A 6,332-nucleotide genomic window follows, 5' to 3' on the forward strand; every position below is an offset into this window, starting at 1 on the left:
TGTTGTCGAAGTTCTCTGAGGTTGTAGACTGTAAGCGAAGCCATTTATGAGTGAGTACATGTTTGTCTTTCTGGGTCAGCGTTACCTCAGTCAATATAGTTTTTTCTAGATCCATCCATTTGCCTGCAAATTTCAAGATATCTTTACTTTTTACCACTGAGTAGTACTCTATTATGCAAATGTACCACATTTTCCTTATCCATTCTTTGGTCGAGGGGCATTTAGGTTGTTTCCAAGTTCTGGCTAAGACGAACAATACTGCTATGAACATAGTTGAGCACATGTCCTTGTGGCATGATTAAGCATCCTTTGGATACCTAAAAGTGGTATTTCTGGGTCTTGAGATAGATTATTTCCTAATTTTCTAAGAAACCATCATACTGATTTCCAAAGAGGCTGTACAAGTTTGCACTCCTACCAGCAATGGAGGAGTGTTCCCCTTACTCCACATCCTCTCCAGCATAAGCTGTCATAAGTGTTTTTAATCTTGGTATTTCTGACAGGTGTAAGATGGAATCTCAGAACTGTTTTGATTTACATTTCTCTGATGACTAAGGATGTTGACCATGTCCTAAAGTGTCTTCCAGCCATTTTAGAGTCTCCTGTTGAGAGTTCTCTGTTTAGGTCTATACCCCATTTTTATTGGGTTATTTGTTCTTTTGATTTCAAATTTCTTGAGTTCTTTGTATATTTTGGAGATCAGCCCTCTGTCCTATGTGAGGTTGGTGTAAGCAACCATTTTGTCTTATTGAGCATTTCCTTTGCTTTACAGAAGCTTCTCAGTTTCATAGTCATTTTTTTTTTTTAGAAAAGCTAAGCACACAAGCTCTAACCACATAATCCAGTCATCCCATTTCTAGCTTATAACCATGCAAAAATTAGGTCACCAAAATTGGGATTATTTGTAATAGACCCAAACCGGAAACAACCAGATGCCTGATGTGGTGGTTTAAATGAAAATGGTCCCCATAGGCCCACAGGAGTGGCACGATTAGGAGGCTTGGCCTTGTTGGAATAGATGTAGATTTTTGGAGGAAGTATGTCACTGAGGGTGGGCTTTGAGGTTTCAGATGTTCAAGCCAGGCCCAGTGTCACTCTCTCTTCCTGCTGCTGCAGACCCAGATGTAGAACTCTCAGCTACTTCTTCCTGTCATGATAATAATGGACTAATAATGAACTGTAAGCCAGTCCCAGCTAAGTGTTTTCCTTTATAAGAATTGCCATGATGTCTCTTCACAGCAATAGAGCACTAACTAAGGCATCTGTCAACAGAAGAATGGAAAACAGTTCACTTTTTTATAAATTCATAAAGCCACACCATGGACTACTACTCAGCAATAATAAAGAATACATTGACACATTCAACAATGTAGATGAATGATGTGGGATTCCCCTCTGTATGCTGTGAATATGCTTTATTACCATTGGTTAATAAAGAATCTGCTTTGGGCCTGTGGCAGCGCAGAATAGAGCAAGGTGGGAATTCCATGCAGAGATAGAGGAGAAAAGAAGGTGGAGTCAGGGAGACACCCTGTAGCCGCCAAAGACAACAGACGCCTGGGAACCTTACTGGTAGGCCACAAGCCTTGTGGTAAAATGCAAAATAATAGGAATGAGCTAATTTAAGATATAAGAGTTAGTTAAAAGAAGCCTGAGCAAATAAGCCAAACAGTGTTGTAATTAATATAGTTTTGTGTGATTATTTCATGTGTGGGAGGCCAGGAAATGAATAAGCAGCTTCTGCCTGCAGATGAACCCAAATACCTGGACTAAAAGAAGATAGGCTTTTAAAAATTAGAAAAGGCTCTCCCCTCAAGGAATCTTTAGTGACAAAATGAGATCAGTGGTTGCTGAGAGAATGGTGTCAGGTGAGAAACACTGCAGTGACCAAATGGGGACAAGAAGTGGCTACTGCAGTGGTGAACACATGTCTGGCATGCAAGAAACTTGGTTCAGACCCAAGCACCACCCCTCAAAACCTTCGAAGGGGTAGAAAGAAATTTTTTAGGGTGCTGGCTATGTTCATTGTCTTAGTTGATGATTTCATGGACATGAATATAATGTGAAGACTTCAAATTGTATACATTACCCATATGTAGTTTACTGTTGGTCAACTATACTTCAATAAAGTTATGAAAAATATATAGCTAGATTATTATTAATTATTATTATTATTATTATTATTATTATTATTTTATGGTTTTTCAAGACAAGGTTTCAAGACAGTTCCTGGCTGTCCTGGAACTTACTCTGTAGACCGGGGTGGTCTCAAATCCACAGAGATCTGCCTGCCTCTGCCTCCATGAGTGCTGGGATTGAAGGAGTGCACCATTACCACCTGACTGCAAGTTTATTTTGAAAGACTATATGTTGTGCCTTACTGAGCATGGAAGTCAGAAAAATCACTCTATATAGATTGTATAAAGAAAATCTTAAGTAGGGCCAGTGTCTTTTTTATAGTGAGTACAGCAAAGATTGGAATAAAGAAGAGATTACAGGACCAAGATAAAATAAGGTGATAATTAAAACAGTACCATCAATGACAAGTCTAGACAGTTATAACATAACATAAGGTAATAATTAAAATAGTACCATCAATGACAAGTCTAGACAGTTATTGCTTAGTGCAACAGCTTTCTTCTTAACTTCACATAAGTATGGCGAATTAACTAGAATACAAAACAAAATAAGACCACTCTCTTATCAGTAAGTGCTACCTGAAACATATATTAGTCCCTGTACTATTGCTGTGAAGAGACGTCATGACCTTGTGCAACTTTTATGAAAGAAAGTATTTAACAGGGGAGGAGGGCTTGATTACAGTTTCAGGGGCTCAGTCCATTGCCATCATGGCAGGGAGTGTGGTGGCATACATGGTGCTGGAGAAATATCTGAGAATTACATTGTGAGCCGTAGGCTGAGAGAGAGAGACAGAGACAGAGACAGAGACAGAGACAGAGACAGAGACGCTGGGCCTGGCATGGACTTTTGAAACCTCAAAGTCCACCCCAAGTGACACACTTTTTCTAACAAAGCCACACCTCCTAATCGTTCTAATTCTTTCATATAGAGCCACTCCCTGGTGATCAAGCATTCAAATATCTGAGGCTATGGGGCTTTCTTATCTAAATTACCACATGAGGATTGCCCACCATCTGTCATTAAATTATTCTATAGCAGGACAGGGAGACCTTTTTCTTATATATAAAAAAGTGTCAAAATGTTTGTAGGAAATCATATATATATATATAGATAATAAGTTATAGAAGAAGCCTCCAAGTTTATTTAAAAAAAAAGGATTATTTTATAACGCTGTAGTTTGTGGTGAGTATTCAGATCTCCACAGCTCAGGAATTTTCCAGGGATAACCTGAGGTGGAGTGCAGTCCCAGTATATACAGTTCTGTAGTGAAGCTCAGATGCATTTGCCTTTTGAAATGTATTTCTTTCCCAGGCAGGTACGTCCGAGGTCACCAAACATCTACACAGGACTGTGGGAAGACTGAGGGAAGACTGTGAGTGGCTACGGATGGCGAACAGTATCAGCTTCCTGAGGGTAGGTCATGAAGCTGCGCAGTGGACAAGGCTGACTGCATTCTCTACTGAGGAGGAAGCAGAGACCCACAGGCAGCAAGTGAGTCGCCCAAGAACTACAGAGCGAGTTGTGAAAATGGTTAGACTTCACACTTCTCAGGACCACTCTTTTGCTTTCCCGCGGCGCATGGAACTGCCTTCAGTTCTCCGTGTAGAGCAAAGAGGAGCTAGTTATCCACAGTTAAAATCCAGGGGAATGAAGGTCGCAGCAGTGCCTCTCAAACCATGGTCTTGAGAGAGGAGAATAGAGGAAGTCTATCCATCACAGCAAGAATAATGACCTCTTCCCCTGCCATGCCGTGTTAAATCAGCCAGTTAGCTCCAGTGTGAGGGTCTCTGTGGAAGCTGTTTGTTGCGCACATAGCTGGAGACTTAAGTAGGATTCATAATAAGAAAAATATAACCAGAGCTACAGATCCATTCATCAGACTTCGTGGTGGTTTGAATATAATTGGCCACCATGAGCTCATAGAGAGGGCACTATAGGAGGTGTGGCTTTCTTGGAGTGGGTAGGGTTTTGTTGGAAAAAGTGTAAGTGAGTCACCTCAACTAAATGTTTCCTTTGGGAGAATTGCCACGGTCATGGCGCCACTTCACAGCAATAGAAACCCTAACTAAGACAGATCTCATTTCTCAGTTCTGATTGACCCCACGAGACTCTTCCTCCACACAGATGCAAACCTCAGCTTATCCACTGAATTCTTGACATTCTGAGAGAGCATCTTTGTGTTTGGGTACTTGCTTGCGTTGGCAATCATACAGGACAAGATTCCTGGCAGACAAAGCCTTGCTTCCATCCAAGTTAGAATCAGGTTTGTCTCTTGTCTCTGACATTGTTTCCAATGCCTACCAGTTCCATCCACCTAAACACAAACAAACAACAACAACTCCCCCCGAATTCCCAGATACATTATGTGTTCTCTTCATTGCAGAGGTGAATCCATTAAACTCGGAGAGAAAAGATCATGTTCAATAGTATTAATTTATCATAATTTATCCTTTGGTTAGTTCACAGCTGCGTTCTGCACCAAGAGAAAGCCATCAAGACAAGATTTAGGTGGGCAGGGACAGTTGGCTGTACAGAAAATATTCTTAGCACTTAATACAGATAACTAGCCTCAAGGCATGCACATATCCACTCGTTCAGCATATACTGAGAGTTGCTTTGCTTTTTGAAAACAATTTACTCATTTTATGTGTATGAATGTTCTGTCTGTATGCATGTCTGTGCACCACCACATGCATGCCTGGTGCTAACAGATCAAAAGACAGTGTTGGAACCCCTGGGACTGGAATACCGATGCTTGTGAACTGCCATGTGGGTCCTGGGAACAGAACCCAGGTCCTCTTCAAGAACAGACGATGCTCTTAATACCGAGCCATTCCTCCAGCCTCTGAGAGCCTTCGCTGTATGTGGTACCTCCATGAATCTGCACAAACGTTAGGAACGGAAGGAAGGATAATGTGTGTAATTATAATAATGCAAGGTGGCGTATGCTAGCATAGCAGCAGGAGCAAGCTGCACTGGAGCAGGGAGGACTCATTCATTGCTGTGGTAGGGGACAGTCTTCTAAATCAGCTCCCCAAGCTCCCTGCTTCCTGGCGTGCACACACTTGGATAAGCCTCTCCTTCTAAGCATGAACTGGACACAGAGTCTAAAAGATTGCGACTGCTTCTACTCTTGCTCTTGCTCTCTGGCTCTCCCCTTGCTGCCTCTCATGGGAACTCTGAAGCAGACTGGGATGCAGGACCTGAGTTCCAAGCAAACTACTGTGTGTGAACTTGACTGTGCAATCCTCTTCTCACAGCTGTGCCGATGCCTGAGCAGAGAGGAAGGCTTCGCTCTGGCTCGGTTTGAAAGCTCATCACAGTGGGAAGACACAGTGGTGGGAAACTGAGTCCCTGCCAGCAGGAGCATCAGCCAGCTGGCTCATGTCGCTATGGTTCAGGAAGCAAAGAGAAGGCAGCAAGTAGGGCTGGGTTACAAACCTTAAGGCCCACTCCCAGACCTATTTCCTCTAGGTAAAACCTAACTCCCAAAAGTCCACAAGACCCCAGAATGGCAGAATCAGGGGGAGACCAAATGTTCAACCACACAAGCCTGTGAGAGGTATTTCACACTAAAATCATGACACTGACCAGCTTAAATGAAACCATTTGAAACAAAGACAGCCCACAGGGTGACATATATACTCCTGTGTCCATTATGGATTATGATGTAATTCAATTTTTACACAAGCGTATTCCTATGGAAATAAAGGAACAGAGGAACTTTCTAAATGCTTTATTTGGGGTACAATAGTTCTTAACGTCTCAGGTTCTCCTTGCTGGGAAGATGAGAGCTGGTAATATGTTTGTTAAAGGCACGCAAAGATATGTGTTGATGTGTAGAGGTAAAAATACACTTTCAAATATGTTATTAATAAATTAAGGTTGTAGTAGTTGTTGTATTAGAGAAAATAAATGGATTAGTCTTAGCAACAAAAAGTTAGTTTGAAGTAGATAAGCTAGGGGCATCAAAGCGGGAAAAACATTAGCTTCAGACAACACCCCACTATACGCAACTCTCTGAAGAACAATATGCAACTACAGAATGTCATACCTCACCTAGCACCTGACATCTTCAGTCCCCAAATCTGAAAACCAAACTTTTACCAAGTCTGAAACTGTTTAGAAGTCAACATGATGCCCCCAGGGGACAATGCCACACTGGGAATCTTTATCTTGGGTGCAAAGAT

Source organism: Microtus ochrogaster, chromosome 8, assembly GCF_000317375.1.
Source record: "Microtus ochrogaster isolate Prairie Vole_2 chromosome 8, MicOch1.0, whole genome shotgun sequence".
NCBI classification, from domain to species: domain Eukaryota; kingdom Metazoa; phylum Chordata; class Mammalia; order Rodentia; family Cricetidae; genus Microtus; species Microtus ochrogaster.